At 36.8% G+C, this 12178-nt stretch overlaps 1 pseudogene; it reads right to left on the bottom strand.

The window, feature by feature from the left end:
• Positions 1-11165: 11165 nt before the first annotated feature.
• Positions 11166-11453, bottom strand: LOC101325620 (COMM domain-containing protein 6 pseudogene; annotated as a pseudogene).
• Between the last annotated feature and the right edge of the window lie 725 nt (positions 11454-12178).

Below are 12178 nucleotides of genomic sequence, written 5' to 3' on the forward strand. Positions count from 1 at the left end.
ATATAGAGAAAAACTTGTAAAGAAACACTTAAACATGAAGTGTTTTACAACCTTCCATTGATTTACAATAGTTCAGTGTTCTTTCACAGAAAGTTTCCTGTTGTCCACATCAAAATAGATGTCTTGCCAGAAATTGCTATCACTTTTCACTTTCAACTGAGGTCTTTTTTTTTTTTTTTTTTTTTTTTGCGGTACGCGGGCCTCTCACTGTTGTGGCTTCCCTCATTGCGGAGCACAGGCTCCGGACGCGCAGGCTCAGCGGCCATGGCTCACGGGCCCAGCCGCTCCGCGGCATGTGGGATCCTCCCGGACCGGGGCACGAACCCGCGTCCCCTGCATCGGCAGGCAGACTCCCAACCACTGCGCCACCAGGGAAGCCCTCAACTGAGGTCTTTTTATTCTTGAAAGATTTCAAGAATATTTTGTCCCTGCTTTTTTTGTGGCAGGAACGTAGGTATATTACCACTAAAGACATCTTCATCGTGTATAATTGCTCAAGCTTCCCTCTACTCTTAATTTTCCTTGTATTGAGAGAGTTCGACTAATGTACTTTTGGCATTTTTTTTGTAGTTCTTGTTAGTCACTTTCTTCTTAGGAAGATGGAGTGCTTTTTCTGCCTGAAAACATAGGAAGAATAACTAGACATGCCCCACCCTCCAGTTTTCTCTTGAAGCCAATCTCTGGTAGAGACCGATAGTCTTCATTTTCATTTTCGTGCTGGAAGTCTTGCAGGAGCCAGTTCTGGGAAGTGTGATGAAAGGAGACCTTGCCCAAGTCCACACTTTCTGTAAATGGATGAAGTCCCCTAATTCTGGAATCCAGGTACCAAGTCCATTTGGCTAATGGACCTAAAGCCACAATCTGCATCCTGGTTTCCAGCAATGATAAAGGTGGTATTTTGGCTCACATATATTTTTTTGTTCTATTTCTCAAATCATTTAGCAATCATGTAGGAAAGATGTATGTATGGCATTAATAAATAACATCCTCCTCAAAAACTCCAGCAAGATGTGGTTCTTTTACAATGATAAGTGTTCATGTATAACCTTTATGTAAGAAGAAAGATTTTCTGGTTGGTTCAAGTTTTGTTCTATGTTGTCATAATTTTGGATGCCAAGGGGCCTCACACCATTCTTAAATAGTCCGTGGTAATCTCTTAGAGAATGCAGCAAGTCGAACAGCAAAGAAAGCAGAGTGGAGATCATTTGGGGACCTGGTTACTCCCACATATCAGGACTATGAAAGTGACTCAGTTACTGAGCTGTATGTTGGCTTTCCCTTTCCTCTTGCCCTTTTAGCCCTGGAGTCCCCAAAATGCTGGCAAAATAAGTATTCAGGACCTATATTATTCTCCTTAAAACTTTATTTTTTTATGTGATTCAGTAATGCATCATTTAAGACTTAGGCAATGAGGCTACTTTAATCCAACAGATATTTCTTCTAAATATCAAGATAGTAAATTAGAGCACTGTTGCCTTTTAGTTTCCCATATCTTAAGTATTAGTCATTCAAATAATTTTGAAATCTTTTATTAGTAATTCTGTTAATTCCACTTGAACAGATCTTAATTTAATTAGTCACTGGGCACCCTTATTTTCTTCTTAAATGAAATAATTTTAATGCAATCATTTTGTGCCTATTTAGATTTTATTATTATTAATAATGCTATATTTTAATGTTATATTCATTATGTGATCTGTTAATAAAAATCTGTTGAAAGTAACCCATTAATTCATTTCCTTCAGACATTATGAAAAACGTATTCTGTTGACCATTTGGCAAGAAGAGATTATTTATCATGGGACATAGTTCATACCAAATGATGAAGTATGATTATTTTACTTGCATGGGATGGATGAGAGATTGTTCATTAATCTCACAAAAGTGTATTGAGAACTTAGCATGCATCAAATACTGTGCTAGTTACTGGGGATACATTGTCTCTGCCTTAATGGAGACTAAAAGGAAAATTATACAAATGATAGACATTAATTGAGTGATCACACCAAAAATTATGTAATGAAAAACTATGAATAATACTAAACATAAAAATGTATAGTATGACCAGGGTTGGCAGGGAAATGTAGGGAGACTTGGTAGATAACTTAAGGATTCCTTTGGCCTACAGTTAATAAAAACTTTCAGCCTCTAAATTTTACCTCTTGTCTCTAAGTTGAATCACCACAGAAACTTGTAATATTTATAATCAAGTTTTTTCCTTAAAATTCACCCAAAGACAATTATATGGGGAACCATTTTTTTCAAAGTTATAGGCACTGTGATCCAGACATCAGGACACCTGACCTCCACAACTGAGCCTTCCCAAATTCCAATGGGAGCCTTAGGAAAGTAATTTTTTACCTTTGAACCCCAGTTGCTTAGCTTGAAAAATGAAGTTGTTGGACAGGTCACCTCAAGGACTACACCAATCTAAATAGTCTATGGTCTATAACTTAAGAGAAATACTCTCTATTACTAGAATAAGCTTGTGCCTATAGAGGTTACCTGTCATATAGAAGCTACAAGAATATTGATCTTAAGTGAAAATACAGAACTGTATCCATTTAGTCCTTCATTAAAATAATTTATAACTATGCAGAACTATTACATGAGGTAAAAATAGCAATCGGTTTCTGTTGTGGATATTGCATCTGATTTTTCTGGGAAATTGTTTCCCAAAGGTATATCTGTTCCCCAACAGAAGTTGGTGTAGGATATACTAAGTAAAGACTAGAAGCTAAATTAAATTGATTTATATATAAGTAGTAGCCACCCCAGAAGATTTTCCTCTTCCCCCAGAATAACGTAAGTCTACCTGCTATACATGTTTGTAGAAACACTCCATTTCCTCAAAACACAAAGAACATTGATAACTACCTGTTTAATAATGTCTTTCTTCCCCACTAGACACAATACCTCCTTCACTGCTGCATTGTTTAGTTTTTGCTGCATTAACAAACAACCAAATTTAGCGTCTTGGAACAATGAATATATTTATTCTTCATGATTTTGTGATGACAGCTTGGCCCAACTGGACACAGCTGGGCTTGCCTAAGCATAACTCTAGGCTGCTGGTTGGGTTTATATCTGCTCCACATATTTTTCCTTCTGGAACCCAAACTAAAGAAACAGTGACAACATAGGGCATGGTTTTATGGCAAATGGCAACAGTGAAACAGGAAACAGAAACTCGTGATGATTCTTAAGCCTCATTTAAAAATGGTCACACTGTCTCTTCTGCCCATATTTCACTGGTCAAAGCAATCACATGGACAAGTCCAAAATCAATGGAATGGGGGGGCATAGTTTGCCTCTGTGTTGAGGGAGGGGAGAATGAATTGCTGAACAGTAATAAAGGCTACAACAGCTGCCCTACACTCACTGCATAGCACAGTCCATGGCACATAGTAGATGTTAAGTGTTTTTTTTGAGGAATTCATAAAATTTGATAACATGTCATTCATCTTCCCAAAATAGTCCATGTTCTCTTGTCTATCTTTGCAATGCAAATGTTCTTTTCCCTTCATATGATAATACTACCTGAATACTTTAATTTTCCCCAGTTCATGGGCCAGGAATGGTTTACCATCATTTCCCTAGTTCTGAGTTCAGTGACTTTCACATAGTCAATTCTCAATAAGCATTTTTAGATAAATGAAAAATAAATTAATGAAGCCATAAAACAAATGTTATATGGTTTGTTCATTTGTTTGTTTTTGAGGTGCTTTTTTGTTGTTTTTTACAAACAATAAAGCTAAGGCTGATATCTAGTAAGTGGCAAATCCTAGGATGCTCTAGCATCTTTCTATATAAATCAAGAAAGTAATCACTCTCTTTTGTAAACTCTACTTAAATCTTATGGTACGCTGGTTGGAAATAGTTTTGAAAGCCAAATATACACTATTGAAATTATATGGGCACCGTGGAAATGTTCTTATAGACCAGTAAATTTCAACCCTCATGCTTTAAGGATGATCATCATTATCTTAAAAATTAATATTTACTATCTCATAACACTACCTTATTTTGATATACTAGCCATTACTTCACATTAAAAATATTTTCCGTGTACCTATTAGACCCAAACCACTGTTTGATATACAAAGATACATAAGAAACAGTTTCCTTTGTTCAGGGTGTGCTCTCTGGTTGAGTAGATATGCTATGATCCAAAATAGCTACAGTAATATCTGTGAGTATCAAATGAATAAAACATAAACCTATACGAATTCAGATAAAGGAGAAAACATCATAGAAAAATGATGGAAAATCTCATGGAAGAAGAAAAATTTAATGGAAACTTAGAAAATGAGTCGGATTTCTCATAACTGAATTAGAGAGGGAGGGTATTTCAGGGAGAAAGAATTCAATAAATTAAAAAGTAAAAAGTATCATCCAAGAACACCAAGAAAGTCATAGTAAAAGCTATATGTAGGAAAATAACTAGAGACAAGGCTGGAAAAATCAAGAATAGATTGTGGATGAAGGCATAAAATGATAAACTAAGGAATGTCAATTTGATTTTGTAAGCATTGTAGAGTCATTGGAGTTTTTCTCTAGGGAATGCATCACAGGGAAAATATATATTTAAGACTGTTAATTTGGTAATATCATAGACAATGAATTTGAGGAGAAGTACCATAGAGGTAATTTAGGAGAATGTTTCCGTTATCAAGGTATGAGGTAATTACACCTAAATGAAGGCGGATGGCTACAGTGTAAGAAAGGACTACATAATGAGTACAAAATCAGATGCCTTGGGACTAAAATAAAGAGCAACATGGCCATGGTTTCATTCATGGCCCCAGAATTCAGATCGGAGGACACTGGGGCCAGAGTACTGAAAGCACAACAAGTTGTGCTAAGGCCCAGAATCTCTGAAAATGGAAATAAGGGCAAGGGTTAGTTACTCCAGAGATGAGCATGCTTCCTAAAGCAGGAACATATCCAAGAGACATAGCTCCGGGGCAGGATATGAACATCATTAGCCAGAGTCCAAACTGAACAGGCATCTAGATTGTGGATTTTATAAGAGAGAGGCCATAAGTTCATTCAAAAGTTCTACTATTGGACAGAATTTATTACGTGAATAAATTGAACTAACATTGAATATTCTGGCTCAAACCTAAGAGAAATTTCTCTCACTGGGGAGTAAGAACAATTCAAGATGATGCTTGTCGGAGTAATTGAATGGTCATGTTTGCTGTTGCCACACAGTCCAGCCTGAACACAGGCAGTCCGTGCATCTGGGCACTAGGACTAGAAGCAGAAGAGATGAGATGGTGGTGATTCACTTCAGGGAGGTGAAACTTACATGGTCCACGTTGAAACTTAATTCATGTATTTTTATCAAGTGAAGAATAACTTGCATGATCTGGGACATCCAGTCATTTACTCTTCAAAGAAAGGCATGTTTTCTATTCTAAATCTTAGGTTATGTGATTCTGAGTTTTTCATTCTAGTTTTTTTAAGCAGTAAGATCTCTTACATGAAGGAATAAAGATGCTAATGAGACTACATACAGAGAGAAACAGAGAAAAGAGTGTTGAGGTGGTACAGGAGAAAGAGAGGACAGGAAGAAGGAGAGAGAGAGAGCCTTTGTATTAGGTTAAACTGAAATCATTAATAAAGATATAGTAAAAGTGTACTTTGCAAATATAAAAAAATATATCTAAGATATAGTTCCTTCTCAAAAGGAAACTTTTAAAAATATTTTCATTGCTGTGGATTAGTATATTATCACATAGAATATTATCAAATGATGATTTTTTCATCCATGAGTGTGCACATTTGTTGTATGATTCATAACTCCAATATACAGAAGCCTGACTTCTAAGTCGCTAAGGGGAGATTTTAGATGCAGCACTGTGCCTCTGTTCCTTGAAAACTGTCAGCAGATACTGAAGAAAATAATACATTCTCTACTTAACTCTAGGTACCAGGATACCAAAAAATAAGATTTCTTCTTGTTTGTGAACTGAAATTTCTGTGGGGGAAATCTAACAACACAAGAGTGCAGTGCCAAGAGAATTCACTGATGATTAATGGATCACAGAATTACCAAAAAAGCACAATGTAACTGTGGCAGTAAGTTTCAAAGATGTGGGCATCAACCACATGTCTAATTCAACCGAAAGCAGAACAGTACATCTGTAGTCACCATCGACACATCTCTATCTCTTTCTGAATTGAAACTCTTACTCACCTGTCTATTCTCTACACCTACCCAATCTCCACTCACCTTTTACTTGTAATCATCTCTACTGTTTGGAGTTTTTTGGTCATGCTGCTTAGTTCTGTAAATCGTTTCCACTTTCATCTCTACTTTGCTTTTGCTTTTCTAAATGTGTTAGGCGTTGGTGTCAATAGATGGAGATATGGTATGTGTGTAGGGGGGATTGTGTGTAAGAATGAAATTTAGAAAAGGTACCAATTTCAAGGTCAAATTGTTGCTTTCTTGCCTCTCCACCCCAACGTCAGAACCCACCAGCAACAGCATTATTGTCCAACAAACAGGAGTCAACAGCAAAAACATACTGAGTGTGAATTGATAAGTTAAAGGAGAAAAATCTGCCTTATTGTAACTGCCATCTCCTAAACAGTCACATGAGTCAGAATCTCCTGTGGAGCTTGTTGAAAGTACAGATTCCTCAGAATCCACCCCCCACCCAGAGATTCTGATTAAATAAGTCCGGTGTGAAGGTCAGAGGTATAAATGGTCAACATGCTCTCCAGGTGATCCTGGTGCATGGTCCTACACATTGCAGTCGTTATTCTAGAAATTAAAGAAATAAATACTTCTCCTAATCTGACTGAGAGCAAGTAATAGCAGAGCTGATAGTAAAGGAGACACAAGGAATAAAGGTCCAGATAATCAAAAAGCTGTCAACACGTGAGAGGAAACACAAGGCCAAAAGTAGACCTCTTCCTTAGATGTTAGGATCTCAGACTTCCTAAAAAGTAAGAGAAGAAAATAGATTAGATCATGGAAGTTAAAAAGTTTCACATTCCTTTCAGGTTGCTGCCGTGTAACTAAAATACATTAGATCCTACTCATTCCCATTTTCATCCCCCAACCGCCTACTTTTCCAGTTCTTTCACTACTTTTACCATTTACTACGTTACCATCTCTTTCAAACCCAATTCCTTAGCCCTTTTCTCCTTGTCTATAAGTCTCTACTAGCTTCACTGTCTTCCCTCAGCTTCCAGTTCCAGAGCCCTTTTCACCAAGCCTACTGTCAACGCTCTTACGTACGTTTCACTGTTGCCCACACCACTTGTTTTACTAAACCCCTAAGCTAAGATGAACCCAATCCTACCTCTACTTCTCTGCATCCACCGAACACCACTGAATAAAAACCACACAACCATACACACTGATACCACTACACTATATGATCTTTCCTCTCAGCTGGGCCTTTAACCCCACAGCAATCCTTTTTATGTGTTTCTAGTCAATTTGGCCTGTTTCCTCACAGTAGCTATTCTAAATCTTTATCAGTTCACTTGAAGACCCTATTAATTTTCCCAACACAAAAAATAAAATCCATCACATAGGAGCTACTTTAACCATCTCCCTGCACATAAATGCCCATGTCAGCATCCCTAGTCAAATACTTACACCTGTATCCACAGCTATGCTCACCTTTCCCAGAAAACTAAGTGTTTCAATACAAAGCTAATGGATCTATCCCATCTTCTCCAAGACTCTGCCTCATCACTTTTATTTACTTTCATCCTTATCTACCTCTCTTTCATCATTGTACCTTCCCCTTAATATTTTCATGACTGTCCCATATTTTTTTAAATGCTCACTAAATTTGCATTACCCCATAAAACGACGCTTCTTTATTTCCTTATTTTTTGTTGGACATTCATAAAATGGGTATTTAAGCACTCTGTTTTTTACATCTTCCATTCATTCTTTAACTCTCAATATTCTGCCTTACTACTCCCATCTTCTTACTCAAGTTGATCTTGCTAAGATCAGCAATGACCTCCTCATTTACAAATCCAGGGAACACTTCTCACAACCTAGCTACTTAACTCTGAGGCATTGACGTCATCTGTTCTTGATGTGCTCTCTTCCTTTCAGCTCTATGACAGCAGTTTCCCTGGCTTTCCTTTTATTTGGCTGCCCCTTTCATAGAGTTGTGGGCATGTGCTAAGTCTACCACTTACCAACTATGTGACGGCTCTGATCCTAGTTCCCTCCTCACATAAAAGGGAGATGATAATTATATATACTTCATTAGGTGGTTGTGAGAATCAAATGATAAAATATGTCATAAGTGCTTAACACACAATGCCTGACAAATAGGAAGGTGGTACAGTAACTGAGAGACAGTGTGGTATCGATCCATGTATTGTATGGTTTTGTTGTTGCTGTATTATTACCACTGTCACTATGATTATCTTAACTATTCCTTATCTCAGAATTTTTCCAAATGAATACTTTTTTTGTGTTTCTTAAAATATAGATTCCTGGGCCTTACCCCACACCTAACAAATTGGACTCTTTGGAGTTGATCTCAGTAATATGTATTTTAAAGAGTTCCTTGGGTGACTTTTGTGCTCATTGAAGATGGAGATCCACTGTCTTATCCTCTTCTGTTGGCATGGACCCTAGAATCAGAAAGGCTTGCAATCAAGTTTAAGGATAAAGACTTAGCTTAGTTTTAGCTTTCTTAGCTTTAGCTTTCATGTTAGCAAATATAGCTTAGTACCATCAACTACATAGGTTTGTTGAGAAGATAAAATTAGATGGTGTATATAAAGGGTCTAACACAGTTCTCTTCATATAGGCCACTCAACAAATATTTATAATACATTCGATTTGCATCCTCAGTCAAAAGGTGAAAAACAGTATGAATACAGTAGAGAGAGCAAATCCTCTCCCACCTGTGTACCTACTCCCCCAAGATATATCTGTGTAAGTCTTCTCCAAAGATACAGCTTTAGTTGCCTTAGTTACTGAGAAGTCCAGTAAGTATGACAGTAAATTAGAAGGCAATAGACCAGGAAAAAAACTGTAAGTATGCAGTAACTTAGAATGAATAGACCAGGAAAAATGGAATGAAGTTAGAGTGCCTCGTATTGTGAAATACATATATAGTGAACTAGGTCATTTTAGCAGGTAGGTCTCATCTAACAGTGAATAATGTTCATATGATAAAAATCTCCAATGTGATTAGAACTATGCTTGCTAATGTGGGAAATTCAAAGAAAGTTCCAGATTTGACCTCTGCCCCAAAGGATCTAATATCTAATGGGTTGAAAGACTAAAACGCATAAAAAATTGATACAGATTTAAATCGTATTTTTCTATTGAATTAAAATATTATCAGCACTTAGCACATGTAAAGTCATACTATTTACATAATGATTCAGTTGCATAACTATCTTACAACAAGCAGCCAAGCATGATATCTGTATAGATAATATGAGGGTAACTGAGGGAGGAGAAAGAAAGGAATTTCAAAGAGTCAGTTAATATGGAAGTAGCCACTCTGAAGTTTCCATATCAGAATTTCTGTAGTGCCACACCTTTAAATTCTCTTCCAGGTTCATTGTTCTGGGGGCAGGGGTTTCTTTGTATGATTAAGTTGTATGACTGTTAAATTAAGTGCATTAATTTCTCTTTTCAGTAGTGAAAGAGAAGAAATGTTGCAGAAGTCATCATAGAGTGCTCCATGGAAAATTTGGGAACTGAGATGGAACCGTAAATGAGGTTTGGGTCACAAAGAAGACAAGATTGTGCTCAGGCAAAGAAAACATTACTGGAAGGATGGGGTAAGATTGAATATGGCTTGTCCATGGAATAATGAGAAAGCCAGTATGGCTTCAGCAGGTACCTAAAGTCATGTTAAATAGAAAGGATGTGATTGCACTTGCAGAGACTGAGAAGCCTGGTAAGGAATGCAGATTTGCTTCTATGGAAATAGCATAGTTCTTTTTTTAAAACTGGTAACAAAACAATGGATAATATTAGTCTGTTAGTCGAATTCATGCACTCGACAACTAGCCACTGACAGTTAACAAAGCAAAATGCTAGGCATTGTAGGAAATAAAATTGAATAAGACATAGTACACTGCTCTCAAATCCATTTAAAAATTAAGATATAAGATCATGACAAAAATAATTATAATACAGCAGAATATAAGTGCTACCAGAGTAGATACATGACAGTACTATGAGAAGAAGTAGGTAGTTAGTTAATGAATTGTAGTAACTCATGATATTTGGGTAGAACCTTGGAGATAGGTGTTACATAGGTAAAGATAAGAGAGGACTCCTGGGAGGAAAACAGTATGAGCAGAAGCAGTTCGTTTCGACAACTATTGCGTACCCACTGTGTGCCACGTCCTGGGTGATGGGGTATAAAGACTCATCACAGCCTCTGCCCTTATTGCTTAATATGGGTGAGCAGAGCACTTGTTCTCAGGGACATTTGGGGAGATCCATTCAGGCAGAGCATTTATATATGAGAAAGTAATCGAATGAGTCTGGGAAGATAAATTGAACCAGTATATTAATGAGAGCCTTAAATGTCAGACTAATTTATACTCAATTCTACTGCGTATAAGTTCACTGAAATCTGTTGCCATAGTTTTTAGCAGCGGAGTAAAATTATGACAATTGTGTTTTGGGCAGTCTAAGCTGGGAAATGTATAGAACAGACCTTAAGAAAGAGACTTTAAAACTAGGAGGCTATTATTACACTAATAAAGTATGGAGTGATAATAGCATGGGATAGCTGGTGACAGCAAGGTGACAGTAAAAGCTGACACATATCAAAAATATGCTAATGCTGTAGTCACTTGCTCAGGGCTTAAGTGAGTTATCTCACTGAATCCTCACAATATCCCTGTGTTTTAGATACTGTTATTATTCCCAATTGACAGGTGAGTAAACTGAGCACAAAGACATGAAGGAGCATGCCCGTGACCCACAACTAATAAATGGCGAAGGCAGATTCAAGTGCACCCAGTCTCTAGAAATTGTACTTATTTTTTTCCTGTTTGTCTCATTTTCTTTTTTATTATTTAAAAAAATGGAAAACCAAAAGTGTAATTTTCATTCAATAAATATCATTTGATCCTTAGGCAGTTTTGTTGCAGGAAGTAAAGTCCATGATTTTAGAATGATGGTAGCAATTCATCAACAAAGCAATCAGTTTTCACACAGTTTCAATAACTGCAGCAATTTCCTTGAACTGTAGAAATTCTGAAACTGTGGAATTGTCATTTCAAAGGATTTGTTCTTTACTTGGCCTGAATGATCTGCCACTTTGAGCATCACTGCAACATAAGGATACTTAAGTGATCTGCAGCTGTCTGAGCTCACAGCCATACCCAGCTTCCACTGAAAATCTATTAGCTGGTTGGTGACCTTGGCCTTAGCCTCCAGCTGTGGCTCGCTACACCCCTCCATAGCAGCATCCCGGAATCCCACCACCTCAGAAATTGTACTTATTAACCACTGGCTATAGAGTTGAAAAGAGATATAAATTTTGAACTTGCATGTCTAAGTAAAAAAATAGCTCAATTAACAAATACAAGGAGGTTTAAAAACCTTTTTCACTTAAAACTTTACCAGTTTGAACAAACGTTATATCATCACTTTCCTAAACCAGACTCACTGAAAAGGTTAGTGGTTTTAAAATTCAATAATAGAATTTTACAGCAGAATATATCTCAGAGAATACAACTTTACAGAAGAGGGAACTGAGACCAAGATTAAGGGAATTGCCCAAAGTCAAAAAGATAGCTAGGGACTGAACTCAGAGTAAAACCCATACCCCCTGTTTTCTGGCCTACTGTAACACAGTACCCTGATTTTATCATACAGAAAAGGATGTAACTCTTCTATTATAATTTCCATAGCAAATATGGAAGATCATACTGAGTCATAGAGGGAGAACAGTTTTTACTCATAAATTCCAGAAATATATGTGATTGGTTGCATACCTACTAACTCAAAATCAAAATTGTAAGGATATTAACCATTAAGCCCATTTTTCATTTTAACAGTTTTAACAGATGAGTTTATCTGCAACAGTGGATTTTCAGGCAATGACGTTGAGCAGGTCCACTTCTATATAATACCAAATTCTTAGTGAGCAAACAAAACAAAATCCTTAAACTACTTGGTACCTCACGATGATAAACAAATATC

The sequence above is a fragment of the Tursiops truncatus genome, chromosome 12, assembly GCF_011762595.2.
Source record: "Tursiops truncatus isolate mTurTru1 chromosome 12, mTurTru1.mat.Y, whole genome shotgun sequence".
Taxonomy (NCBI): Eukaryota; Metazoa; Chordata; class Mammalia; order Artiodactyla; family Delphinidae; genus Tursiops; species Tursiops truncatus.